This window comes from Sus scrofa, chromosome 15, assembly GCF_054392235.1.
Source record: "Sus scrofa isolate SSC_HxYL_T2T_F1_AM1 chromosome 15, Sscrofa_HxYL_maternal_Yorkshire_Landrace_v2.0, whole genome shotgun sequence".
In the NCBI taxonomy this organism is placed as follows: domain Eukaryota; kingdom Metazoa; phylum Chordata; class Mammalia; order Artiodactyla; family Suidae; genus Sus; species Sus scrofa.
The window spans coordinates 149,337,407-149,365,088 of NC_139397.1; the positions used below are offsets into that span (position 1 = coordinate 149,337,407).

Sequence of the window (27,682 nt, forward strand, 5' to 3'; positions counted from 1 at the left end):
GTGGTAAGCTCCCTGGTAAGTACGGTAGCTTGCAAAAAGGTATTTTTCTGTACAGCTGATATAAAAGTAGGACCGTTCTCTTGGGTTTTATGTGAATCAAAGAATAACTTGTAAGTGTGTGTGTGTGTGAATGACAATAGCTTATATGAGGAAATGCTATGTGCTCTCCACTGAGCGATCTGCACACATCATTTTATTTAATCCTTGAGAGTATTGTGCTCATCTCAAGATGAGAAATCAGTCAGTGAAGTGGTGGGGCTGGCATCCACCCCCAGGTAACCTGGTTTCAGTACCCACACACTCAGTCGGTCTTTATTTGTGCATGTGTACACTCCTGTGTGTGTACCTACACACATCCACATCACACACATACACATGTACAGGCATGCACACTAACATATATGTAAATGCTTAAGAAACAGTTCTGGACGGACATCCAACAATACTCTGTTAACCGTGGGATCTTGGGAGAGGGTTCGAAATTGGGAGTCGATGCCTACTTGCTACTCTACACAGTCCTCCAATCATTTGAATCCTCTGAAACAAACATGTATTATTATTTTCGTACTCAAAAACCCAAGCTATCGATTTTGCTGTACGTGTTCCCACTAGAAATGCTTATTGAGTAGGTGAGCGCTATGAATGTTATGAATAGTTCATGTTTTCTCTTTTGCTTTCAGAAGGGCAAGGAGTAAAAACTGGCAGAATGAGCAAGTATAAAGTTCCCAGGGAGCAACATCTTGAGACCTCCTTGTCTTCCAGAACACACGAGGCAGAACAGCCCACAGACACCTCATGCAATATTGCCTCCCCAGCTCAAATGCACGAGCTCCAGGAGTAAGAGTACAAGCGTGTCTGCCTGGGTCTTTTGACTTCCATAAGCTCCTCTCTGAGGATGCAGGCTGGTTTGAAGATGCTCAGAGCACCTTGATGCCAAGAACTGCTGGCACAGCTGTGGACACCTGGGCGCAGGCTCTCCGCCACTCAAGGTGAAGGGAGCCAGCCCTCTGCTTATTCACACAGTATCCTGCATTTCCACCACACTTAGCTCTTTGTGCCTTTTTAACGCCTCTTCTTCCCTTACTGCTCGGCGAACTCAGCTCTCCCCAGCTCTTCCCAGCCTAGGCCCTGGCTATCTTATTTGACTGTTTCCCTGTTTTGCCCTTGTTCCCTTCCTGGGTGTGGCTGCCAAGCTTTTCCAAACGTTGGGCCATTTGTGGCGCTTCTGGGAATTGTCTTCTCCATCCCGCTTGTCCCTTTTCTACTGCTTGTCTTGTTCAATACTTTCCAGGCATTTTTACACAGTAAGGATATTAGTCAGTGGGAATAGCAGTAATAATAGTAGGTAAAATGTATCGAATGTTACTTTGTGCCAGGCACCCTGCTAAGCCCTTTACCTGCTGCACTGAATTTTCATACTTACTTGGGAAATTGAGTCACAGAGAAGCATAACTCACCAGGGACCCAAGCCCAGCAGACTGGCTCCCAGGCCCATGCCTCAAACATGGTCCTAAGCCACTGAGGACCCTTTGGGACCCCCATATGCCATAGACAAGCTCCTCCTCTCTGAGGCTTTCTTACCTGCCCCTTCAGGGTGAAGGCCTCTTTTTGAAACATGCAGCAAACATTTTAGAACTAATTGTATCCATTTTCAGGAATGCAATTGTCCTAACACACAGATGACCCCCAAACCAGAAGAGGAGTCTCCACCCTTCTAGATTATGTCTCTGTCTTCTTTTGTCTCCTGAAATTTCAAGGTGGATTTCAAATTAAGGTGCTAGCAAACCAGATTCTGTAGGTAAAGGAAGGTGTCCAAGACTGAGGGAGCTGCAAAGGCTTGGAATCCAGAACAGGGAGGGTTTGAATGTAGACTCATGCTCCATGTAATCAATACGTGCAGTGCGTAAACTCTAAGTCACCTATGAAGTGGGAATAATAGCAATACTAGCTGCTTTGCCAGGCAGTGACGAGGAATGACTGAAGGAGTGTCTAATTCTGGCCACGGAACAAGAAGTGTCAGCTTCCCTACCGCCAAAGACTCCCCTGGATTCTGCATTGCAGGGGGCTCCTAGTCCTCAGTAGGGTGGCTGGTGTTCCCCAACGTGGTTACAGCCCAACCTTCTGGAGTGGCCTCTGGTCAAATTCTGGTTCTACCAGTTTCTTGCTGTCAAATTAATCCGCCCAGGTTCAGTCTACTCATGCGTAAAATGGACTATTGTGAGTAGCCAAGTGTGGGATTTTTAAGAATTAAATGTGCAGTCCATGGAAACTGCCTGCTATACAGTAACTGGTGCGATCATTCACTGAGCGCTTACTATGTCCCAGGCATGTTCTAGGTACTGGGACCCAGCGGCGTACCGGCCAGAGAAAAGTGTAAGTGGTTAGATGCAATCTGCTTAGCAGGAAGTTCTTGGTAATTTTCGGCGTGGCTCCTTTTCTCTTGTTCTTTCTTTTTTAACTTTGTGCTGGTCCCCACAGTCTCGCACCTGCTTTCCTACCACGGTCGAAGACAAGCTTATTCTAAGACGGGTTTTGAGAATCAGGAGCCACCGTTAGCGGCGTGGACGAAGCCAACTTGGGGTTCCGAACCTCACTCAGGGGTCTCTGCTTGGGGTTCCCCGAGACGAGGTGGGAAGATGTGGATGCCGGGGGCTCAGGAGAGCGGCCAAAAGGTCGCGGTGATAACAGCCACCTCTAGATCTGCTCGGTACCAGGGACCGCGATCCCAGGGACACCCTCCTGCCAAGACCTCGCTCCCTGGCCGGCGCCCAGAGGAGGAAGAGGAGGAGACGCCGAGGCCGGATCCCCGCGGTGGCTCGGGAGACTCGGCGCCAGACCCCGCCTGCGCGCGCTCCCCCGCCCGGCTTCCCCGCCGCCCGGCTCGGCCCCGCCCCTCCGTGCTAGCCCCGCCCCTCAAGCCGCACCCCACGCCCGGCCTCTGGGTGGCCAACCGCTCGCCCCTCCTCCAGACTCCCGGAGACAACGGCTCGGCCCCACCCCTTGGTTTTCCACCCGCCCCCTCCTCTAGACGGCCTCGGCTAGGCCCCGCCCCCCCACTCTAGCCGCGCCCCTACTTATTTACACCCCGCCCCCGCCTCTCCGCCACCTTGCAGAACCCTCCCCTCCGAGCTTGCCCCGCCCTCTGCGAGCCCATACTCCGCTCCTGCCTCCGGGAGGCCGAGGCTCTGACCCGTAGCCTCCCTGTCCCGGTTTTCCTCCCACCCCCAGCCTCCTCTGAGCGCTCCGTTCAGACTCCGCCCCTGCCACCCAAGGCCAGCTCCGGCGCAGGGCCACCCTCCCCTGCGGCCCCGCCCCCGAGACCCCGCCCCGGGACCCCGTCCGGGTGGGGAGACCACCCCTGCTGTCAGCTGCCTGGTCCCCGCCCCCCGCGCCCGGCCTCGAACGCCCCGCCTCCGCCCCCACGGCCCCGCCCCGGCGCGGGGACCACCCTCCGCCCGCGGAGGCGGGGGCCGAGTGCTCCGGGCACTCTCGGCGGTCCCGGCCCTTCGCCGGCGCCGCGCGGTAGTTCCCGCGGATCCGCCCGCTTTCCCTGCGGGGCGAGTTCCCAGATCGCCACGAGAGCCGCAGCAGCCAGCGGGACGCAATGCGAGCCAGGTAGGCAGGCTGCGCTCGGGGCTGTCCCCTGCGGGCCGCTCCAGCCCCACTGCCCAGCCTCACTCTCGCCGCGCCTGCTGGGGCTCAGCGGGTTTGCACGCCTCGCGGGCGCGGATCGTTTCCCAGCCGCCTCAGTTCGGGGCTCCAGAGTGCCGGACGCGGCTGGCGCGGGACGGCTTCGGGAAGCCTCGCGCGCCCCTCGTGCTCTCCCGCGGGCCCGGTCACCCGGGCGCAGGCGGGCAGGCCGGGGTTCCGGGTGCCAAGCCGCACTCACAGCCTCGCGTGCGCCTGGCGGATCCTCCTCCCCTGGCCCTAGAGCGCTTCCCGGGGCCGGCCCTGGGGGGTGGCCCTCCTCGGCAACCGGACGCGTCCTCGGGGCGCTCAGCTTGTGGGGCCGTGGGCACTCCGAGGGCTGGAGGAGCCGGGGCTCCCTCTGGCGCGGCCCGGGGAGGAGGGCGAGGCACGCGGTCCCGGGTTAAACTTGGTGACAATGCATATTTCAACTTCTTGGGAGATCCCTCATTTTAGGATGGAAACGAAAACCCCGGTTTCTGGCTTGGCCGTCCGGCGACCGAGCAGCCGCGAGGTGACAGCGCCGGCCGCGGGCGGGTAGGGACGGCGGGAGAGGCGCATGCTTGCTTAGTGGTGTTTCCCGGGAAGCCGGCTCCGCGGTGCGGATTGGCGGCCCGCAGGATCCTGGCCGTGGAGTCCGGCGGCTCCTAGCCCGAGGCGGGTCATGCGGCCGGGGGTGACCAGGCCGCGCTGGCCCTTCCTCGGGGTATCGGGCGGCCAGAGGAGCCGCCAGAGGGGCGCAGCGGGACAGCGGCCGGGCTTCCTACGTGCGCAGAGGCCGGTGGAGCCTTACCGTTGAGGTTTAGAAAGAACACCGGGCTGGATTTTACCCGTGCTTATTCTTTCCAAGTTAGTGCATGCAGCAGATCGGTACCGTGTGCTTATCAGTAGTAAGAAGTTAGCATAACTTTTGCTCTGCTCACGAAAGCAATATACGCCCCGGGTAGAAATGTAAACAGTAAAACAGGAATGTAAACAGTGAAATAAACCATCATTGATCCCACAGTTCCTACCGGCCTCAGTTTTTACAATCTTTAATACCCACATTTCACGGGCTTGCCGGTTTAATCTGTAAGTTTACAAGCCGAGCCTCTCTTAACTAAATGAAAGCAATCCCTTTGTGCGGCTCTCCCCTTTCCGCCCTTCTAAACGTGGTGAGCTCTGAGCACCAAAGTTTGGGTGTCCAGGGCCTGGCTCCCTTCTCAGGCTGTGCGTCCCCTTTCCAGTGGGTGGGGATCTGCTGGCCTGAGATGGAGCGAAACAGAAGCCTGGAGTGAGCTAGACCATCGGCTCAGACTGGGTTGGCTGGGTTTGGGTTCCTTGCCTTGTAAAAATGAAGGTAATGACTGGCAATCAGCTTCTCAGGGCACCATAAAAATTAATGGGTGGTTGGCAAGGCGTTTGACATCCTTGTGTGGACAGCGACTGTACTTTGAGGGGCTAGGGAGCCTTTTGCTGGTCTCCGATGCTGTGGTCATCAAATAGAACAGCCCGCCTTCCCACCTGGCCATCTTGACCAGGAAACAGACTCGAGGAGTGTGTGTGTGGGGCGGGGGGGGCCTGGAGAAGGTTCCTGGCGCCCTGCTCAGTGCAGTCTGCCCAGGCCAAGCCCCTCAGAAAATGGAAAGAGCCCAAACTCCCTATTTGCCTGCCTCCCTGTTTTCTGCACGTGGGCAGACGGGAAGCGTGGAAGGGGGCTTTGGCCCTAAGACGCTCCCCAAGGTTCGCAGGCCTCCTGCTGAGCTGAGAAGGAACAGTTAGTTCTGGGACAAGGACTCGGTGAACAACCCGGGCTTCCTAAGCATTTGTTTTATGGCGCCCTTGTTTACGAAATGAACAATGACCAGCTCAGATCCGCGGGGCCTGAGAAGCTTCTGTGAGCTTTAATTATTTTTTTCCTGTTGTCCCAAGACTCAGGCACCCTGCGTGAGGGCCCTTTTAAAACAATTAGGAGGAACTTCTATCATTTGTTATTTTCAGACACCAGAAGCCCGAGGTGCCTTTTGTTCCCCTGGCAAAGGAACGGGGAGGAGGAGATGAGAGATTCTTTTTCTGTCGCAGGTCCCCCGGGTCCCCGTTTGTCATTTGATAGTTGCATTGTTTTTATGGACGCTCCCACCAGCCCTGTATTCTCTGCTCAAGGTCTAGTGGCTGATGGCAGCCCAGACTGGGGGTTTCCGAAAGGACCCGGAAAGTGGGCTGGAGGAGTGGCTATTAGGGGTCCCCCTGTTCCTATAGTGCCCCTTAATTTTTTGGTGTAGGGAGGAAGGTGGGGGGGGGTCTTCCTGGGTTTTCTCCTTTGCTGCTGTTTGCTAACTTGATTTCTGGTCACCCAGCAGCCTGGAATTGTTTCCTGCTGGCTGCTTCTGCAGCCTTTTTTTTCTTATTCAAATGAGATAATAAGATATGCTAATGTCACTGAGGTTTACGCCCCTGGGTGCTGGAAGGCGGCCCCAGCGTTTAAATCCTCGCATCCGGGGCAGTTCGGGGGGGGGAGGGGGATGTGGACATTCTTCCAGGGGAGGAGGCTACTCTTGGCTTCTTAGGGGAGCCCTTGGTCCAAACAAGAGCCAGAGTTGGGCCCTGGCTGACCTTACCCCTGGCTCGGAGCAAACTTCCAACCCTCCCTGCTGGAGCTACCCGCGTGGTGCCTGCCTTGTGTCTGACCGAGGAGAAGCTGTTGTTTAGCCCGTTGCCCTGGGCCAGCCAGGTGGGTTTCCCTTAGCTTTATGTGCAGATACGACACCTGAGTTGCGATTTTTCTTCTGAGAATTGGAGTCAGGCTCCTGGGATATTTCCTAAGGCCCTGGAGATGGGCGCTAGGACCTCTTTGTCCTGAGGTCCCTGCCTGACAACCAGGAACTGAGAAGGGTCACTGAGCTGAGCTGCTAAATAGACTTCACCGTGACTGCACTGGCCCGGCCAGAGGGCAGCCTGGGGCCATCTAATGTTGACACTCAGCTACCAGCGAGCTGGGTCTCCTGGTCCCCAGGGATTTGCACGATAGAAGTCCCACATCCTGCCGTCATGTTCTGGAAAGTGGCAAAAATAATTCAGCAAGCCCCTGAGCACCATTGAACCATCCAGCTACTCACTCGGGATGTTCCAGGGAGCCCGAGCCTTCTTGTCCAGGGACCCTGAGGACAAGTGGTGTATTACAGGATGGCACCTGACACCATCAGGACCGGTGTCTCAGGGGGAAGGATGTTAAGGTTCAGCCTTCAGAAGACAAGGGAAGGCTGTAGGTATTTTAGAAATAAGGGCGCATGATGTGTGTCTCGAAAGGGTGAAATTCCTTACTGTCCTTAGCGCCTGTCACCTGCCAGGTAGACACCGTGCCTTTCCAGACCACCAGCAAGCAAACATGGGCTTGTGGGAGCACAGTGGTGTCCTGAGTCCAGCTATTTTCAGTGGAGGCATGGGGGGTTTTAACACTATCAGTTGCTGAGGGTGTATGATGGATGCCCCAAGTCAGGTGTGCACACTTCAGATGCTCACGAAATCTCTGAGGGCTTCCATTTCTGGGAAGGCTATGAGAATTTAAGTAGCTCCTCCCCCTTGCCCTGGAAGTGGTTGAGCCAGGATTTGAACCTGGATCTGCTCAGCCCAGCGGTCTTAATCACATCTCCCTGTGTGCTGAAGTAAAACAAGTGGCTGTCACACGCTTGGTGGTGTGAAGACACTGGCATGAAAATAGCAGAGTGCCTGCCTCCCTTACACGATGAGATTAAAAAGGTGATGAAATCTGTAAAAAAAAAAAAACAAAACAAACCCTGAGAAATCTTTGCAGCCTACACGGAAGCCCACCCTTTTGCACCTTCGTTCCTGGGGGCTGTGCCCTTGCGCCGCATCCTCAAGGTAAAGCTTGATTTATTTGGAAGATTTGGGATGTTCATGGAGGGATAACTCGGGCAGGATCTGCTTTGGAGTTTGCCCTTGGATCATGAAAAGAGGGTATTCTGGGCAAAGGTGGACACTCTTTGTGGGAAGGCTGTTAAATAAATGTCAAGTAATTGTCCATCTTCCACTTCCTAGTCAAATAAATGAGAAACTAATGAGATTATTCTTATCTGCTCCATAAAAGCTCGTCTTTAGGGAACTCTCTTTGCTGATGCCTCTTAGCCCAACTCTTCTGAACAAATCGAAAAGAATACTTTCTGTAAAAGGCATTTGTGGTTCCAAACCGGTATTAAATTATCTTCTCGCTCTCCCCTTCCTCTGGGTCTGCTTCGCTGAGGAAAGCCCTGCCCCACCGAAGCCTGCTAACTCTGCAGGCTGGAAAGAAACACACACGTTTCCTTTTCTGGCTTCTCTGCTCAGGTCCCTGAGCCTGAAGTGGGCTGATCAACCTGTTCTCGGGAGGAAAAAAAAAAAAAAAGAGCTTTGATGGTAGCGACTGCCAATTACCCTGGTGTAAGTACTCCCACCTTGGCTGATTGCAAGCTGCCTTTGGGGGTGGCACTGTTGCTAAACATTGGACAATCTGTGTAGCCAAGAAGAGCGGCTCCAGCTCGCCTTTCTTGCATTGCACTGAGCTCACCAGCACAGCCCCCCATATATAATGGATGAAAGGGTTGCCTGGCTTCTGCTTGGACTACGGCTGCCCAGGAGCTGTGTGTCCTGACAGAGGCTTTGGATGTCACTGAGTGGCCTCCTTTGGCCAGCGACAGTAGAGTGCTTCAAAACGCAGATTTCACTGTGTTCAATTCACCACGGGGATTTAAAAACATCCCCAGTATGGAATCACCACGCTGACATGTATCCAGCATTGGTCTCCACTGATGTGAGGGATCTGGGTAAAAAGACCGGCGCTGGGTACCGTTGGGACTGGGCCTGACAGTCCCTGTGTTTGGACCAAGGAGTGTTGAGCCTTTCCCACAAAGAGCTGAGGGAGGTTCTTCAGCAGGAGGCTTCCAGCTCAAGGAAGGGTCCGTATCTTCCCTGCTGCCAATGTCACTCTTACTCCAGTGACCCGTTCTCTCCATCAGGGTGGCTGCCATGTTGCTTTGCCTTGGCTGCTGCTGCTGGTCCAGGATGGAGACACGTCTTCGTGGAGCAAGGAGTCAGGATGGAGTGAGAGAAGCTCCTTGGGTGGGTCTGCTGAGCTGATCTTGGGTGTTGAAGCAGAAAGCCGGAGTCCAGCAGAGCTCCCTAGTACCGTCCCAGTGAGGAAGGAGGAGCTTTTTTTTGAGTCTGAGCTTGGTTGCACATAGACGCTGAGGCTTTTTTCCTCTCTCTCTCTCTCTCATAATTAGCAGTAAAATTATTTAAAATCTAAGAGCTTCCTTGAGAGGCAGCAAGCAGGGGGGAAGGGGAGTATGCCTGGGCTTCTGAGCCAGTCTTGCGAGCCTTCTGGGATGAGGAGGAGGCCAGCCAGGCCCCGGGGTACAAGCGTGTAAGGAGACCTCACTCTCAGGCTGTACACACGCAGGATCTGCCCTCCTGCTTTGAGAGAGGGCTGGCTCGGGGCTCATTTCCTTGGAGTTGAAATCGTGATTGGGGGGAGCACGATTCTAGGGACCCAGTGAAGGTGGAGTGGGAAGGCCGCGGAGGAGGAAAGAGGCATCCGAAGGTAGGAGCTGGACCAGTGTCCCTGAAGCCGAGGAGAAGCTTGGGGGAAGAGGAAGAGCGTGGGAGCCTGACACAGTGGGCCGCTGTAGCTCACCGATGATCAGAGAAGTAACCCCGGGAAGACTGGGGCCCTTCGGTTTGGCTTGTTAGAACCACGTGATTGTGGTAGCAGGGAAGCTTCTAGAAAACCCAGGACCAGGGTCATAGGCCACTGAGAAGATGTTGGTGATAAAAGGACTGTCATTTGAGGATGGCAAAGCAGGAGGGAGCCAGGGTTGGGGCAGAGAGACTGGGATGCTGGGGGGCCGTGGAGCCCTGGTGGAGGGGCCTCTGGGGATAGACCAGCATGGGGCCATGGAGGGGACTGGTTGGGGGCTTCATTTGTCCCTAAGACCCAGCTTCCTAAAAAGCTCCTCAGGGAAGCCTTTCCTGACGCATCAGGTCAGGGGCTGACTGCTGCTCTCTCACCTGTCTGGTCCCCTAGGCCAGCCATTGCTGGGCACAGGTTGCATCTTTATCGCTGCATCCTTGATGCACAGAGAGCACCTCCTACCAATGGGGAGGGACCAGCCTGGGGGGAGACTTACCACATAACCACATAGCAAGGATGCTGAGAGTCTCTCGTTAGATGTCTTCGCGAAAAGTTACAATAGAGGACAGAAGTCATGTCTATGAATAATTATCAGTTGACTTGTAAACGCTTTCGAGCAGACCCCACATGACTCTGCTGTCTACCATGGAGCCTAGCTTTCCCACCTTTTTTTTTAAACCATTCATGCCGTGGCCCTTTTGGAGAGGATTTTAATTTTTCTAGCTTTAGGATACAGAGGACTACAGCTCTTCCTCCATTTAGGACGGGGTTGTGTCCTGATAAATCCATCCTACGCTGAAAGCATCAGCAGTGGAAATAAAATGCCTTTGGTACCCCTGACCTACCCAGCATCACAGCTTAGAATTGCCTAACTTAAACCTGCTCAGCACACTTGCGTTAGTCAGCAGCGGGGCAGAATCAGCTGACACAAAGCCTATTTGAGAATAAGGTGTGGAGTAACTCATGTCATTGATTGATTGAACGATCGTCCCGGCCTGGGCTGCAAACTGGTCGTAGCGTGTTGGTTGTTGGTCCTGCTCATCACTCCCTGCCCTGCCCAGCATGGACAGGAGAGCATCAGACACCTAAGGTAGCCCAGGAAAACAGCAAAATTCCAAGCATTGTGTCTTCCAAGTGCGTGTTGCTTTCACACCATCGTAAAGTCCAGGATGTATCAGGGACCCTCTGTAAGTGAAAGAACCAAAAATGCGCAGGTACTGAAACATTTTTCAATGACCCTAAGAATCATTGTTTTGATAAGCAGTGTCCGATAGTTGTGTGTCCCTTACAGAAATGGAAAATGGAGGTTCCGTGTTGGAATTTAACTGGGCATAGTGGTTGTAGCTGGCGCAGTACAGATAAATAATTCATGTAAAGCTCTGGACCGGGGCCTGTGTAACCCAGGGCCGGCCACTCAGCGGTCGGCCTCTAGGGCTGGTCTCACTTTTCCTCCCCTCTAGTCCCAGTTATTGGAGCAGTTGTGGGTTTTCTTTCCTGCCTTGTGGCTTCAGACATCAGCGTTTATGACTTTTTCACGAGGAAAGCTCTATTCTGGTTTTGTGCTCCTTGGCAGCGGTTTGACTCTTTTGCCTTTAGGCGCTGCATTAGGAAACCAAGATTTACAATTTTGGTCCCATTTCAGGCCCAGGTCGGAGTCTGCTCTTCCTTTTTGGATGCCTGCGTATGAAACAGCCTGCTTCGCCCAAGTGAAAGTCATCATAGGTGATTTGAGAATTAAACAATTGACTTTCCATGATATTCTTCTGAATACTGCTTTTTGTACCCAAGACATCGTCAGGGAACAGAAGCAGCTGAAATAAGTTTTCGGGGGCCGGGGGCCGGACTGTGACACATCCCTTTTCTCAGGGGCATCGCCAGTGGTCTTTGTGAAGACAGGTTGTATTTGGGGTGACGTCATGGGCTTCGAAATCCCACTCGCCTTTACCTGTGGTGTGGATCTTGGGCAGGTGTGGCCTTCTCTGAAGCGGGGCGTTCTGGTCTCTAAAGTGGCGATGGTGAGAGTCAGCCTCCCTGGCTGTGAGAGTTCCACATGGAGATGTGAATTTCACTGTATCACCGCCTGCCTTGGGCTTTGAGCCCCATTCCTGTCCTGGGGAGGCTTTTGTGAGTGTGGCCTACCTGAGTCTTGCGAGCACTGTAGATTTTTTGTCTGTTTGTTTCTCACCCACGGCATTTGGAAGTTCCCAGGCCAGAGATTGAATCCCAGCCACAGTCCTGGCAACGCCTGATCCTTTAACCCACTGCCCTGGGTCGGAGATCAAACCCGCGCCTCTGCAGCAAGCCAAGCCACTGCAGTCCGATGCTTAATCTACTGCGCCACAGCAGGAGCTCCTAGATTATTTTTATTTTAGTTTTTAAATTTTATTTATTTATTTATTTTTATTGTATTTTTAGGGCCACAGGTGCTAAAAATGGAAGTTCCCAGGCTAGGGGTCGAATCAGAGCTGCAGCTGCCGGCCTACACCACAGTCACAGCAATACCAGATCCAAGCTGTCTACAATCTGTAATCTACACAGCAGGTTCAATCCCTGGCCTCGCTCAGTGGGTTAAGGATCCCGCGTTGCTGTGGCTATGGTGTAGGCCGGCAGCTGTAGCTCCAATTGGACCCCTCGCCTGGGAACCTCCATATGCTGCGGGTGCGGCCCTAAAAAGCAAAAAAATAAATAAAAAATACATAAAAAGCCCTGTCTGCTCAAGTTCTCCCCTGCCAGGTACTCAAGTAATCCTGTGTTCATTTTAAAAATATTAGAAACTGAAAAGGAAGGAAGAAAAGGTCTCATCAGCGGGATTCTGCTCATGGTAGCTGCGCTGGGCGTTTTTGTGTCTTTCAGGCATTTTCACATGTAAATCTAGACCCTTCCAAAGGAGACACGGGCTGGGGGAGTGGAAACTCACTTTTTGTTCGCGAGGTGCCTGCCTCGTAGTAATCCTTCAGCCAGTCACTCATTGTTGAATGACTACGATGCTTTTTTTATGGGAAATTGTTGGCATATTTTCAGGTTAATAGGTACAGATTTGCATCCTCAGTTTTCCTGTCAGATTTGTTCTTTTTTTCTTTTCTTTTTTGGGCCACGCCCACAGCATATGGAGGGTCCCAGGCTAGGGGTCAAATCACAGCCACAGCAACGAGGGATCCAAGCTGCGTCTGCGACCTGCACCACAGCTCACGGCAATGCCGGCTCCTCAACTCACTGAGCGGGGCCAGGGATCGAACCCGTGTCCTATCCTCACGGATACTAGTTGGGCTCGTCACCGCCTGAACCACAGGAGGAAGTCCCCAGATTTGTTCCCCATTTAACTTTGCAGTGACTTTGAAGTAATAAACAGCACTGCACTGAACCTCTTTCAGTGCGTGGACGTCTCTCCTGCAAATGAAGTGTTTTTCTCTTATTCTTAAAATCTGTAAAGAACTTCTGGCTCTGTCCACTGTTGGGTGAAGAGCACATTCAAAGGAGTGATCTTCTGGAGAGTTCCTCCGCCTTGAGAACCGTCCTGGGCTTGCTGGCCTCCTTTGGGGAATTGCTTTCTGATCACCCGCACGCTCACGTGCTCTGTGTTGTGAGCTTTGGGGGCAGGGGTTGGAAGGGCACATCTCGATTTTAGGGTGCTAGTTCCAGAAACAGTAGCATATGGGGACGACCGTGTGTCCTGCAATCTCAGAGCTGTTTCTCTGGACGCCTTTGGGGCCCGCTCCGTCCCAGAAAGGAATGCATCTGATTTCCAAACACTCAGCTTCCAGAACTGTCGCTTTGGAGTTCCCATGGTGGCTCAGTGGTAACGAACCCGACTAGTATCCATAAGGATGCGGGTTCAATCCCTAGCCTTACTCGGTGGCTTAAGGATCTGGCATTGCCATGAGTATAGGTCACAGACATGGCTCGGATCTGGCATTGCTGTGGCTGTGGTGTAGGCCAGCGGCTGCAGCTCTGATTCAATCCCTAGCCTAGGAACCTCCATATGATGCAGGTGTGGCCCTAAAAAAAAAAAGAACTGTCACTTCAAGCTCTGCAGGGCCCAGTCACCCTGGGTGTGAAGAGTGGTCCTTGGGGCCATGTCTCTTAGTGAGCTGGGGTTTGACCTGGCACAGGGTGTTGGCATAGACCTGAGTTTTGAGACCCACTAGTTCATGAAAAGGAGAAAGTGCTTAATACCCTCCACGGATGCTGAGGCTGTAATTTTGATTTCTAGCTGTGGTCCGGCATCACAGGACCTCTTCGTTCTGGCGAGAGAGGAATGTGCTGAATTATGGGCAGAATATGCGCTGGCCCAGCTCCTGAGAGTGGCTCTGCAGGGGCCGCCAGCCTCCACTGTCTGGCACCATGGCATCCGTGAGTCAGCGCCTACCTGTTGTGGGGTGAAGCTGCCCTTGGCGGGCTGCCCTGAAGGCAGGAGGACTGCTCTTTCCCTCTGGTTAATTGTTCTGGGTGCTAGTCCACCTCCTGCAGCGGGGGCGGCGGCGGGGAGAGCCCCTAGATCGGGCTCGAGAGCTGGGTCCTGTTGTAACTCTCTGGGGCATCGTCCTGGCCCCATGCCTCCTTGTCAGCTCGTGGTTAACCTGACCTCAATCTGTCCCTCACCGCACTGTATGCAAGTGGCAGGGGTGGGATGGAGAGACCCCCAGGGACGGCCTCGTGTAGGGAATCGGCCCCTGGGGACCCAGGAGAAGAGGTTAGGGTTCCCCAGGTGTGCTGGGTGTCAGGACTGGCCCCCTAAAGAAGCCCTACTAAGTGGGGGCCTGAAGGAATTGGGTGGGGGCCAATAGGGGAGCTTGGATGGCAAGTAGTTTGGTGAGTACTGAGAGCCCAAGGAGGAGCCGGCTTTCTGGGAGCATGTGGCGGGGATGCGAGAGGCAGGTGGCAGGTGGCTGGGAGGGCAGGTCCTTCTGGGGTTCAGTCAGTTTTGAACCTTTGTCTCAGGCTGTGGGGAAGATGGCTACAGGTGTGAGCCTGACTACACGGTGTCAGGGAGGAGAGCTGATAGACTGCACCTCCCTCCTCAGCCCTGACATCCCTGCAGCTGCCTTGGTGTCCTCTCCTGGGGCCCCCTTTCTGACCCACACAGGGTGCCGCTCCTACCTGACCTGTTGTGAGAGCCTCGCAGAATTACCCCATTGGTTAAACACCGCCGTGTGCAGTGTTAAAAGTTATCCTAATTACTGAAAATGACACTTCAAAACCGAGCCAACTGTCGGATTATTAAGAGTCACAGCATTTCGGAGTTCCCGTTGCGGCTCAGTGGGTTAAGAACCTGACATAGTCTCCATGAGGATGCAGGTTTGATTCCTGGCCTCAATCAGTGGGTTCAGGATCCAGTGCTGCCACAAACTGGATCTGGCGTGGCTGTGGTCGTGGCTGTGGCTGCAGCTCCGAGTCGACCCCTAGCCTGGGAACTTCCATATGCCGCAGGTGCTACCGTTAAAAAAAAAAAGTCACATCATCTCACATTCCACAAAGGAAAAGGTATTGATAAAGAAGCAGAGATTTTTCCAGATAGAACAACATCAGAGGGATGCGGTGTGCTGGCTCAGAGCACCTCGCCCTGGTCAGCTGAGCCTCCGCTGGGCCCTGAGTGTGGCTGTGCCCTGGGGCACGGCTCCGGGCGTGGTCCAGGCTCTCCCCATCAGGGTCCGAAACTCCCCAGGCTTCATGCCCCTCCTGACGGCCCCCTCCTGGGCTCCACGTGAGCCGCGGCAAAGTGGCGGCTTTGCTGGCCTTTGGAGGATTTCTGTCTTTAACCCACATTAACCTGACTAATCCTGTGTCTGCTTCTGGGGAAACTTCAGTTCAGCCTTCCACTCCGGTTGGACAGCCAGCTGTCCTCCGCACGCGCTCAGAGTGAAACCAGTGCTTTATCAAGGTTAAAAGGGACAGAACTAAAAGCTGGAAAATGATGTCATAAAGACCTTTTTTTTTTTTTTTGGTCATTAGGGAAATTGTCAAGCAGTTGGCTGCTTGCTAAATCGAGGGTCTGATTATTATTCTGGGAAGTAGCGGGCTTACTTTGATGGGCCTGAGAATGGAGAGCGTAGCGGTGGCTCCCGCGGGGCCCGGGAGCTGGGAGGCTGGGAGTAACAGGTGAATAAAGTGTGCAGGAAAAGCGTCGATTTACGGCTTAGCCGGTGGCTGTAAATTAGACATTATAGAAAAAAACATGAGCGCGTGTGACTTTGAATGTGTCTGGTTGTTTGCCGTTGTCCTTTGCCTTCCGAGTTTACTGCTGGGAATTGTAACTAGGCAGCTCCGTAGAGCTTGCAAACAGGGCTGGAAGGGAGCGTGTAGAAATAACGGTGTGGAAATGGATGGGCAGGAGGTTGGGGGTCATCCCCCCCACCCCGACCCCCCAACTCCCTTCGTTGTCTTTAACCAAATGCAGTAAACTGCAAATTTAAAAATGTTTGGGGGATGGGAGTTCCCACTGAGGCTCAGCAGGTTGCAAACCCGACCGTGTATCCATGAGGATGGGGGCTTGTTCCATTCCCTGGCCTCGCCTAGTGGGTTGAGGATCCGGTCTTAACGAACCTGTGGCATAGGTCGCAGATGTGGCCCTGATCCCGTGTTGCTGTGGCTGTGGTGTAGGCCTGCAGCTGCAGCTCCAGTTCGACCCCTAGCCTGGGAATCTCCATGTGCTGCTGGTGTGGCCCTAAAAAGCAAAAACACACAAGCACAAAGTTTGGGGGAGAAAGCGGAGAGGTGGTAGCTAAGATAAATGTCATATGTAATATAATAGAAAGATAAAGTACCACGGGCAGACTCTGTACTAGGTCCTCTTATCCATAAGATGCTCACAAAACCCAGCAGGGTAGGTGGCATCGTTCCTGTCTTGCCAATGATGAAACTGCAGCCAGGGGGGTAATTAATGCATCCACGGACACAGCAAGTTTCTGAAAATACCAAGGAGTAAACTGTTTTCCGTGGTGTTTATGCCTGGATATTAACTATGGAGGGTATTTAACCAAACTTTGAATGCCAGGCTCCAGGAACACCTGTCCCACTGTGGGCATATGGACCGTTAGAGTGGGTAGATGAAGGGCATTGAAAAGAACACAAAGCCCGACGATATACTGCAGGGCATTCATTGCAGAGCACCTGTCAGATCGGAGCTGTCCCAGAGTAACTCACCTGGACCACACGCCACCCTCCACCCACTTCCACTTCCGCCCCCACGATGTCTTGTCTTCCATGCTGGCGTCTTTTTTTCCATGTGGCAGCGACTCTTTCTCACATCCTGCGTTTGAGGGTGCCTGTGCCTCCACTGCCTTATCTTGCTTCAAATTACAGGGATACTCGGAAACTTGGGAAATGGTTCTTTTCACTGATGGCAGATGGCGCGGGCATCCCAGTACCGCGGACGCATAAACAAACGCTCTGCTTCACGAAGCAAACATCCTCCTTGATGACAGAGGTGGCAGAAAATATATGCAAGTCCCCTTTGCTCCCAAATCGGGTTTGCATATCCCGCCCTTTCCTGTGGGTCCCTGGCCGCCGATCTTACGTAGCGTGCGTGTGCTGTGCTCGTAACGCCGAGCTTAACCGGAGGCCGGTAGCTTTTGCTCAGGCTTGAGGATGGGACAGACCCTAGTGCTGGGCGGGGGGAGAGGGAGGGGGGCCCTCAGTCTTCTCCCCCCACGACCCCCTCCTGCCATTTGGCAGGAGCTGCACCCCGTCAGGCACAGTGCTGGACACCTGATCGGGGCGATTGGCCGTCACCTGCGTGGTGAGCATTTCAGAGATGAGTCTTCACAGCTAAGGAGTTTGGCCTCCGGTATCTGTTTGTGGTGCTTTTCGAATTAGCGATTGCATGTTCAACTAAGAATTAGTGCGGTGGGAGTTTCCTGGTGGTGTCGTGGTTAGGATTCAGCTCTTTTACCATGGCAGCCTGCGTTCAGTGTCTGGTCTGGGAACTGAGATCCCACAGCAGGCTGCTGCATGCTGAATCCAGTTTTTGTTTTTTTTTTGTCTTTTTGTCTTTCAGGGCCACACCTGCAGCATATAGAGGTTCTCAGGCTAGGGGTACAATCAGAACTTTAGCCACCAGCTTATGCCAGAGCCACAGCAACACGGGATCCGAGCCATGTCTGCACCCTACACCACAGTTCATGGCAATGCCGGATCCTTAACCCACTGAGTGAGGCCAGGGATCAAACCTGCATCCTCATGGATGTCAGTCGGATTTGTTAACTTAAGGCTGAGCCGCAACGGGAGCTCCCAGATTTTTTTTGAAGAAAAGAACTTTGCGGTACAGGAGGTCCCCCATTTTCCTGCCTGCCAGCTGTGGGGGAGCCCACCTCCCTCCACCCGGTGAGAGCAGCCACCTGGTCCTCTGTGGCCACCCGTCCACAGCGGATGGAATGGAAGGTGGGAGGGCCATCTGGGCTGGGGTCCACCGGGAGATCTGGGGCTCAAGCATCTTGGTGATGACAGGGCTGACTGCTGGAAGGGCTTGCCTCTTCAGCCGCTTGAATATTTGTAAGTAGCAACATCAGTAGGACCGTTGGTGGAGGTGGGAGGGGGTTGCCGCTGTGTTTCTGATGGGGTGCTTCAGAGCGTCACCCGTGTGCCTGGAGCCGGGGGTCCCTGAGGTACTGTCCTTATTCTTTCCAAGGCATTTCTCATTTTTATTTTTATTTTATTTTTATTTATTTATTTGTATTTTTTTGTCTTTTTGCCTTTTCTTGAGCCGCTCCCACGGCATATGGAGGTTCCCAGGCTAGGGGTCTCATCGGAGCTGTGGCTGCTGGCCTACACCAGAGCCACAGCAATGCGGGATCCGAGCCACGTCTGCAACCTACACCACAGCTCACGGCCACGCTGGGTCTGTAACCCACTGAGCAAGGCCAGGGATCGAACCTGCAACCTCGTGGTTCCTAGTTGGATTCGTTAACCACTTTCTGGAAAACATCCCTTTTCTGGATGCTTCATGCTTGGTGTCATCACTCATACGCTTGGGTCTGTCCCCGCCCCCTTGAAGGCTTTGCGTCTCCTGGCCTCTTGTTGAGCATCGTTTCGAAGGTAGACCCAGGGCCGTGGTTCTGGTTCCCTTCAATGGAGAGGAGGACATTCAGGAGTTCCTGCTGTGGCACAGTGGGTTAAGAATCCAGCTGCAGCTGCTCGGGTCACTGCAGAGGCTCGGGTTCCACGCCTGGCCAGGCGCAGTGGGTTAAAGGATCCGGCATTGCTGCAGCTGTGGTGTAGGTTGCATCTGCAACTTGGATCCAGTCCCTGGCCCAGAAGCTTCCATATGCCCAGGTGCAGCCGTTAAAAAAAGAAGAAGAAAGAACAGGAGAACATTTCAGCGGAAAGTGCTCGGTGCGTGTCTAGAGCCGTGTCAGGACCTGTGTTCCTCGTGTGTGACAGCCTCTGACGTCACCACGTTCTCTAACCAGGTCTCTCGTCGTTCGGGGTTTGCAGCCTTGAGTGTGGTTTGTTTGATCTTCCGTGTGGCATGCTTGGATCTGGGGGTGACGGGGATGTGGTCAGAGTCAGGCCTGCAGCCTTCTGAGGTCCACAGCTCAGTCCTCGGTCCGTTCCTGCGTCAGGGAGGTTGTGTGTCATCACGTGGGCTGTGAGTTTCCGTGGGACTCCGCAGTCACGCGATGCTGGGTGCTGGCCTCAGCTGTGCCAGGTGTGGCTCTGTGACTTGCGTCTGCCTGGGAGGCCGACCCCATTCTGTGCTTCCTGCTTATTGGTTCATTGATTCCCTCGGCAGACATGCCTGGCGGCGTCTGGCTGCTGGACGTGGTTCAGCCGTGACCTCTGCACGTGTCCAGGAGCTGAAAACTCCATCTGATCATGTTCCCTGTAGAGCCCTTCGCGGCTTCGCAGAGGAAGTAAGCCTGACCTCAGCACGGCCCTGGGTCTGGCAGGCTGGCCTTGTCTCTCTAGCCTCCCTCCTCTGCACCTGCAGGCTGTCCCAGAAGTGCCACAGTGTCCCCTTGGTGACCCGTGTGGACCCTCTCCCCCAGGCTGAATGGTGCCCATGCACGCATGCACGCATGCGCGCGCGCGCGCGCGCGCACACACACACACACACACACTCACACACTCTCTTTCTCTCTCACCCTGATGTTTTCCTGTACCGTTTCCAGTGACGCTGGTCAGCACAAGCCGCCATCAGTGGCACCAAGGACCAGCCCAGAGGGCACATCCTTCTTCTGTCCTTTGTCCTTTAACCTTAGGGGGCCTCATGGAGTCTCTGCATTCATCTGCTTCATCCCTGAAGCCGAATTGCTCACAGATTCAGTCGTCCCAGGGCTGCATCCTCTGCATCCTTCATTTAAAAAGCCTCCTGGGTGACCTGAGCCCAGCCTGGAGTGACCCCATCGGACCCCGTGTCCTGAACGGTATCTTTCCTGAGGGGATGGTTTTCTCAAAATGTTGGTGTCCTTAAATTGCTTCATGGTAGGAATCATATGTGCTTTTGTGACACTTCCAAGTGTCCCTGACACCTGGAAAGTGAGAAGTGAGTCACTGTCCCCGGAGCAGGGGCCTCTCTGGCTTCTGACAGCTTTACCCCTGCAGGCTGCCCTTGACCTCTGGGGCCCTTCTCTCTGGGGCTGTGGATTCCTCTGTGACCTGCATGGCTCAGGTTTCCGTGTCTGCATCCCCACGTGGGCCTTGGGTACAGTTTCCTTCTCTGTTTGTCAGCTCTGGGAATCATGGTCATTTTTTGCCTGATCAAGCGATTGGTGAGGGGATTTTTTAAAAAACTGTTCTAGCCCTGCCTTGTGGGGGACCAGGTCCCAGGAAGAGGAGCTGGATGTTTGTTGCTGCAAGGCCTTGTTAGACACAAATCTCAGAAAACTACATGAGGAGAACAAAATAGGCTACTGTATATGACCTCCCCTTTTTTTTTTTTTTTTTTTTTTTTTTTTTTTTTTTTGCTTTTTAGTGCTGCACCTGCAGTGTATGGAAGTTCCCAGACTAGGGGTCAAATCAGAGCTGCAGCTGCCAGCCTACACCACAGCCACAGCAACGCCACATCCTTAACCCACTGAATGAGGCCAGGGATCAAACCTGCCTCCCTACCGACACGATGTCAGGTTCTTAACCAGCTGAGCCACAACGGGAACTCCCAAATCCCCTTTCTGAAGCCCAGATTTGGGGGCCCTAGGGGGCACTGCCCACAGGGAGCGTGAGCCAGTCGTGAAGTGTTTCCTGAGTCTGGGTGGATGGCTGTGGTCTGGAAAGTCCACCTGAACCTTCAAATGTTTCCACTTACCTCATAGGCTGGCTCCTCGCTAGCCTGGGGAAGGTCATCTAGAGACCCATGAACTTGGTATCTTGCTGCCCCTCAAGTGCAGCGGGCATGGTGGGTCACGCAGCCCCCAGCCAGTGTGAGGGGCCCACTGGGAGCCCAGGAGCTTCTGGAATCTTGAGCGAAACTTGGCCCCGCAGCTCCTGCCTGCATGTGTGGCTGGCTGTTCAGCTGCCCGGGAGGCCGGAGCTCGGTTCCCACGGGGCTTGGACCCACCGCCTTAGGTCAGAAAAAGGGATTCGTGCCCACACAGCTGCTCCGGCTTCTCTCTCCCCCCCACCCCCCTCTGTTCACTGGCAGGTGTGGGGGTGCTTTCTGGCCTCCGGGTGGGAGGAGGGGCAGGAGTGAGGTGGCTCTGAGCCAGTCTCCGTGGCTGCCCTGGGGGATGCAGCTCATCCTTAACCGCTCAGCCTGGCGATCCGTGACACATGGCAATTTGGAATGGGGATAATTGTAAAACTTACACCAATGACGGGCGCGTGTGGCGTGTGCCTGGCTCACGTCTCTGCCCTGCCTGGGCGGGGGCGTGGAGCAGGCCAGGCCAGCTGCCTGGCACCCCGATGGGTCAGGAGGGGGAGGCTGGGGTGCAGTGGGTTTCTGTGGACTGGCGGGGTGCTGGGCTGGACGGTCCTGCTGGCACCTGGCAGTTTTTGTTGGGGAGCTCCTGGGGAGATAGGAGTTGGGTTTGGGTTCTTTTCCCCAAACGGAATCCTTCCAGCCTGTAAACGCTGAGCTGGCCGCCCGTAGCTGCTGCCCCTCTGCCGTCACAGATGGAGAAGCTTCCCCCTGGAAGGTCAGTCCCATGCCAAGGCCACCCAGCAGACGTAGACCCAGACAGCTGGCTGTCCCTGGGGCCCCACACCCAGCGCCTGATTCCCTCATGTGACCAGCTTTTGTCAACCCGTGCATCTCGCATACGTAATTCTAGATTCCCACCAGCGAAGCAGGCGCTGTGAGCATCTCCATTCAGCATTTGGGGACACCGAGGCACCAGGCAGTTCACTCAAACTCAGAGGGTCAAAAACTGAACAAAAGTAGTTTGACTTGGGAGTTCCCGATGTGACTTAGCGGAAATGAACCTGACTGGTATCCATGAGGATGCGGGTTCAATCCCTGGCCTCCCTCAGTGGGTTAAGGATCCAGCATTGCCATGACCTGCCGTGTAGGTTCCAGACGCGTCTCCGATCCAGCATTACTGTGGCTGTGGCGTAGGCCGGCAGCTGCAGCTCTGATTTGACCCCTAGCCTGGGAACCTCCATATGCTGTGGGTGTGGCCCTAAAAAGACCAAAAAAAAGTGGTTTGACTTGGAACATTCCCTCTTGCCCCCCCCCCCCTTCCCTGAATGTCTTTTGGAAAGGCGCTAAAAAAGGATGTGACCTGCCCCTGCATAGCCTCAGCCCAGAGTTCTCAGGCCCCACACAGTCACTCACCTTTCCTCACTGATCGATGACCCCGGAGCTGCCCAGGGGTCTGAGGCTGAGTTAGTGGCAGGGACACTGTGTGTTCTCCATATGTGCCCGTGTCTCCTAGGCTCAGGGGCCCAGCTGTCATCCAGTGAGCCCTCTGAAGGAGGCTCGAGGTAACCTCAGGCATCTCCAGGGACCTCATCAGGTACCCCATCCACCTATGGCGGGGCCCACCTGGCCAGGTATGCGCCCAGGCCAGAGCAGAGCAAGTGGGATCTGGGCTCTGCTCCTAGAAATTGCTTTTTTCCAAAATCTCGGTCAGATTATCACCTCTATTCATCCAGCCTCCGAGGTTGTAACTTGCTGTTGATGTTACAGTCAGCTGAACGTCCTGAGTCGCTAACTTAAATCCTTAGGAGGGCAGAGGGCTCTGTGTGTGTGTGTGTGTGTGTGTGTGTGTGTGTGTGTGTGTGTGTGTCTGAGAGGTCTCTCTCTCTCTCTCGGCTGCACCTGCAGCATATGGAAGTTTCTGGGCCAGGGATCAAATCTGAGCCGCATTTTCGACCTGTGCCACTGTTGTGGCAACACCGGATTCTTAACCCCACAGCACCACGGCGGGAGCTCTGAGAGAGGTCTTTCCACAGCGCAGCCTGCACCCCTGGCAGCCCTCTGCTCTCTTGACCTTGGGCTGATTGCTTTGGTTTCTTGTTTTGTAAGACACAGAGGAGTTCGTATTTATGCCCTTCCAGCTGGCAGTGGACATAGAGGACCTTTCGGCAGAGAGGGTGGGACGGGCCGGGAGAAGGGGGTTAACCGAGGCCAGGCCAGCTGACCAAGGTCAGCATCCGCAGTGGTCCGCGCTGTTGACATACGTGCCCTCGAGACGGTGCGATGAGGGCACTTCACCCTCTTGGGCCTTCCTCCCCCAGATCCACGGCGCCCGTCTCACCGTGCAAACAAACCCTAAACACATCCCAGCTGCGGGGCGCTTGCAAAATACCTGCCTGGTCCTGCTTAACACTGTCGAGGTCACTGAACACAAAGAATGACCGTCTGTGGAACTGTCACGGGCCAGAGGAGCCTCAGGAGACCAGAGCAAATGTCATGTGGTACCTGGATGGGATCCTGGAGCCGAAAAAGGACGTTCGGAAGAAACTAAGGAAGCCCGAGTAAAGAATGGACTGTCGTTAATCAAAACGTTAATAATAATGGGTTGGCACCAGTTCCTTCAATTGGCAGGGGCGCCATCCTGAGGCAGGGTGTGAGTCAGGGGGTGGCTGGCATATGGGAGGGCCCTACGTCATCTTGACCGCTTCTCTCTAAAGCCAAGTCTGTTCTAAAACAAAGCTTTTTTAGGAAAGAACGGAGTTCCTGTCGCGGCGCAGCGGTAACCAACCCAACTAGGATCCATGAGGATGCGGGTTCCATCCCTGGCCTCGCTCAGTGGGTTAGGGATGCGGCGTTGCCGTGAGCTGTGGTGTATGTAGGTCACTGATGTGGCTCCTGGCTCAGATCCTGCGTTGCTGTGGCGGTGGTGTAGGCCAGCAGCTGCAGCTCTGATTTGACCCCTAGCCTGAGAACCTCCATATGCCACACATGTGGCCTTAAAAAAAAAAGCAAAAAGAGACAAGAAACGGTGGCAGAGAAGGCCGTGTTCCATGGCCCGGCTCTCAGGCTGACCTGGCCCTCTGCTCTCGCATCTGCTTCACACAGGGACCACAGCTGGTGTCCGGAGGGTGCCCACAGTGCTGGCCAGAGAGACTGGGTGCCCCCGCCAGGGAGGAACCCAGGCCTCCACACCTGGCCAGCTGCCGCCTTTTCCGCCAAGCCAAGCACGGTGCCCAGCCCGCTCCGGCTCCGGGTCAGGCCTTTCTCTTGCAGTCGGCGTGGCCTTTGTTTTCTCCGGGATGAGACTTTTCACGGTGCACTGCTCTCCCTGCCAGCGAGGAAGCCGGCTTCCAAACACGAACAGGGCTCATCTTTTTGCCAGGTGAACTTGAGAAGGGGAGCCGGGCAGCGGGGACAATGGGCCTGTTTATAAACTGCTCTGAAACTCAGAGTCTGGAGCATAAGCTTGGGGCAGGGGGGAGCGGTGCATCAGGGGCGGGGGGAGGGGGGTGGCTGAGGGCCCCGCTAATCCTGTTAGCGGCTCAGAGGTTGATGCACCGAAAGTGGGATGCGATTGAGATTGTCCCCCGAAGACGGCTGATGAAAGTGTGCACAGACTACGAGGCAGCCTCGAGGCATCGGCTCCTTTAGGTGGTTTCTGCTCATGCGGCGAGTCTGGGGGCGGGCGGCGAGCACCGCTCTGCACCCCGCCCTGGGAAAGTCCACAAACACGCAGGCAGGCACCAGCCCCTGAACTTGAATCTGTAATCTTCTTAGGCCGAAGGCTTTCTTAGAGGCCCCAGGACAGCGTGTGGACGCGCGCCCGCCTCCAGCCGCACCTGCTGTCCCTGGGTGCAGAGCTTCCCAGTCTTACGGAGCCAGGAGTCGCCTGGGGGGCAGGGGCATTTCTGACCTGCCAGGTGGCGGGGAGGAGGCTGCTGGCGTGGGGGCTGCCCTTTAAGTGGCAGAGGCTCCGTCTGGGCTGGGGGGGAGTGACCTCTGGGAGGAGTGGGGCTGGTGCTTCTCTGTGGGGGGCGGGGCTGGGGCTGAAATTTTGTCAGGGGGGCACATCAGGAAATAAGCCTGAAACAGAGTAAAGCGGCAAGATTCGGCTGGAAAGAAACACCGAGGTGGCAGGTGGGAGGAGCGGGAGAGATGGCACCCGTGCTAGGTGGCTCATGTGTGCCTTTGTGGGCCACGTGCACTTAGGTAGCACCGACTGTGGACCTGGTGCTGTTCCAAGCGCTTGACAGATGCTGTTCACTCTCCAGGACAGCCTGCGAATTCAGTGGCGTTTTTTGAGCCTTTTTAGCGATGAGGCCAGGTCTGCTCCCCGCTCAAGGACCTGCCAGTGGGAGAGGGTGGGAGCCCTGCTCCCAGACCCCCCCGGGCAGCCCAGAGTCCCTGCTGAGCTCTGCACCTGCAGCAGCTCAGGTGAGACAGGTGGCGTTTCCCAGCCGATGTGTTTCTACGGATGAGCATCAAACCAGAGCTCAGGTCCCTGTGCTGGGCGAGCCAGGGGGCCTGGGAGCTCCTGGTGACACCCTTTCCTGGAGCCCTGGGCCCAGAGGTTCGCATGATAGACATGGAGCTGGATGGCCGCTTCGGGGTTCTGACCATCCCCCCACCCCCGCCCAGGCCACTTCCTTGCTTCTGGGCTTTCCAGAAGGTTCTGTCTTTGCCACTCTTCTGGACCTCAGGCCCGCAGATCTCCCCCCGCCTGAGACCACAGCCCTCTTGAGTTAATGCCACGATCCCCGTCGTTCCTGGAAGAAACTCCTCCAGATGCCTTACACGCGCAAAGTGTGTTCCAGAAAACACATGCTCTGGTCTTTGTCGGCTCTTCAGTGGGAGCAGGCTGTGCAGTGAGTGCAGTGAGTGGAGGACTTTTCCAGAGAGGGCCTGGCTTTTAGGTCTGGCCGTTCCCCGTGTTGCTTTTGGGTGCAAGACGGGCTGCACAGGCAGGGTTGGCTGCGTTGCCGCCGTCCTGGGGGGTTTTGCTCCCTCGGATCGTGTTTATAGTTGGCATTTCCTTCATTTCCTCACTGCATCTGGAAGCACTTTGTCACTCACTCCTTCAGCAAGTCTGTGAGAGCCCGCTGCGCCTGGGGTGGAGAGGGGTGGGCAGAAGGCCGGGTCCCGGGCGCCATCCACTCCCTGCCCTGTGCCCCACGACCCCCCTGGGCCCAGCAGGCGTGCCCTCGGCCCAGGGTGCTCGCCACCCAGGCCACCCTGAACGCCAACTAGGCTCCTTCCCAGCTGCCAGCAGCACGCCTCGCCCATCAGCCTGGGTAGAAAGTTCTTTTGTTCCGTGATATTGGCATGATTGGATCCAAGCTGCAGCCAAACAGGATGTGGTCTGGGTGACTCCCAGCTTCCAGCGATCGAAGGATCTTGTTTTCTGCTGCCGCGAGAGGGATAAATCCCAACACCCACAGGGCCTTCTGAGGCCTGGGGGCAGCCCTGGACCTGCACCTTCAGGTGCAGGGGGAAGGTGGGGGTCAATCCTGGGATTCATACTCCAGCCCAGGAGGAGGGAAGGCTGGACGACTGCGAATTTGTGGCAGGAGGATTCCCAGGTGGAGCCCGGCTTCCAGGTCACAGCTGGCCTGTTTCTTTGCAGGGCAAGGCGAGTGGGAGGCAGTGGCCTCATCCGAGGCCCTGGAGTGCCTGTCCTGACTACTCCACGGGGCATCAGGGGCCAAGCCGTGTGATCCCTAAATCTTGAATAGATACCAATAAGACCAAACTGTTTGGGAAGAATAGAAAATCAAAGAAATGGTGAACACTGGTATAGACCAGTATAGCCTCTGCCAAAGCCAAAACATGGAGCTTGACCTTGACATTGAAGTCTCGAGGCCCCTCCCCCACCCCAAGGCCCTCTCTCCCACCCTCTCCCAAATGTATCTTATCTAATGTCCCCTAATCATTTAGGGTCGTCCCTCTCCTGAATTTTGTGATCATCGCCCCCTTGCTCCCCAGTTTACAGCATGGTCAGCGTCAGGCCCATAAGCAATATCCTGTATAAATGGAACCAGGTACCCCCACCCCGTGACCCCCACCTGCAGGCCTCTACTCCCTTGTGTGACTCTCCCCAGATGTGGCTGGCCTGGCGACCTGCTTTTAAATGATAGAATTCACCCCAAGTGATGGGCATCCCTGCCATGAGTAAGCTACAAAAGATGACAATGGCCTTCTTGATGCCAGCTTTCCTTGCTGCCTTTGACAAAGGAAGCTGCTATGTAGAGGGGCCCCCATGACATGGATCTGAAGCCCTGAATCCAACAGCCAGTAAGCACGTGAGTCAGAGGGAGAGCCTTCCCCCATCGAGCCTTCAGATGAGACTCCAGCCCTGGCCGAGGCATTGACTGGCCTGTGGCAGGGGACCTAGCGAAGCCACACCTGGATTCCTGTTTGTGCTCTTTTGTTACCCAGCACGAGGTGACTGATACACACTCTTCTGAGTGTTCCCATCTGGCTCGCGTGCTGGCACGAACAGCTTCTTCGTCCTTCTCTTGGGGACAGAGCTCTTTTCAGCCGTTTGCTCTTCGAAACCGCGCTTGCAGCACAGCAGCCAAATGCCCATCTGCAGGGTGACCCTGGCGGGGGGGGGCAGAGGGTCTCCCCTTCCGTCCCTCCAGCCGTGCTCCAGGTCATTCACGCTGTCCCCCCACCCCCATCCCCCCATCCCTGCAGCCCTGAGGTTGTCCCTTCACTTGGGAGGAGGTCTGATGGAGGTGGAGGGATTTTCCACATCCATCCAAAGAGTCGTGCTTTCTCGATTAGTCACCCTAAACTAGTGTTCACCGGCGACTCTCCTTTCTTCTGAAGATGCTTCTCATGGTTTTGCCCATTTTTCTCACCGGGTTGTAGGAGTTCTTTGAATTTGCTGGAGAATAAGCCTTTCTTGGCTATGAACATTGCAAATGTTGCCTCCCAGCTTACGTGCTCACAGGGGCTTTGAAAATCCATCGAGGCACGTTCTGCATCCTGGGGAGATACTGGGCAGAACTGTTTTGAAGGTGTTCGCGGTTCTGCCCCCG

At 55.0% G+C, this 27,682-nt stretch overlaps 1 protein-coding gene across 4 annotated transcripts in view; it reads left to right on the plus strand.

Annotated features, from left to right (window-relative positions):
• The first annotated feature begins 3,472 nt into the window (after window positions 1-3,472).
• SH3BP4 (SH3 domain binding protein 4) overlaps window positions 3,473-27,682 on the plus strand; it is a 91,303-nt gene continuing 67,093 nt past the window's right edge. For 2 of the 4 annotated variants that reach the window (XM_021074833.2, XM_084998782.1), the window contains exon 1: window positions 3,473-3,615. The gene's annotated coding sequence lies outside the window, so the exon portion shown is untranslated. Of the gene's footprint in view, window positions 3,616-8,007; window positions 8,101-8,675; window positions 8,779-10,991; window positions 11,072-27,682 lie in introns of those variants that run through there. The other 2 variants (XM_084998781.1, XM_084998780.1) reach the window with 2 other exon arrangements.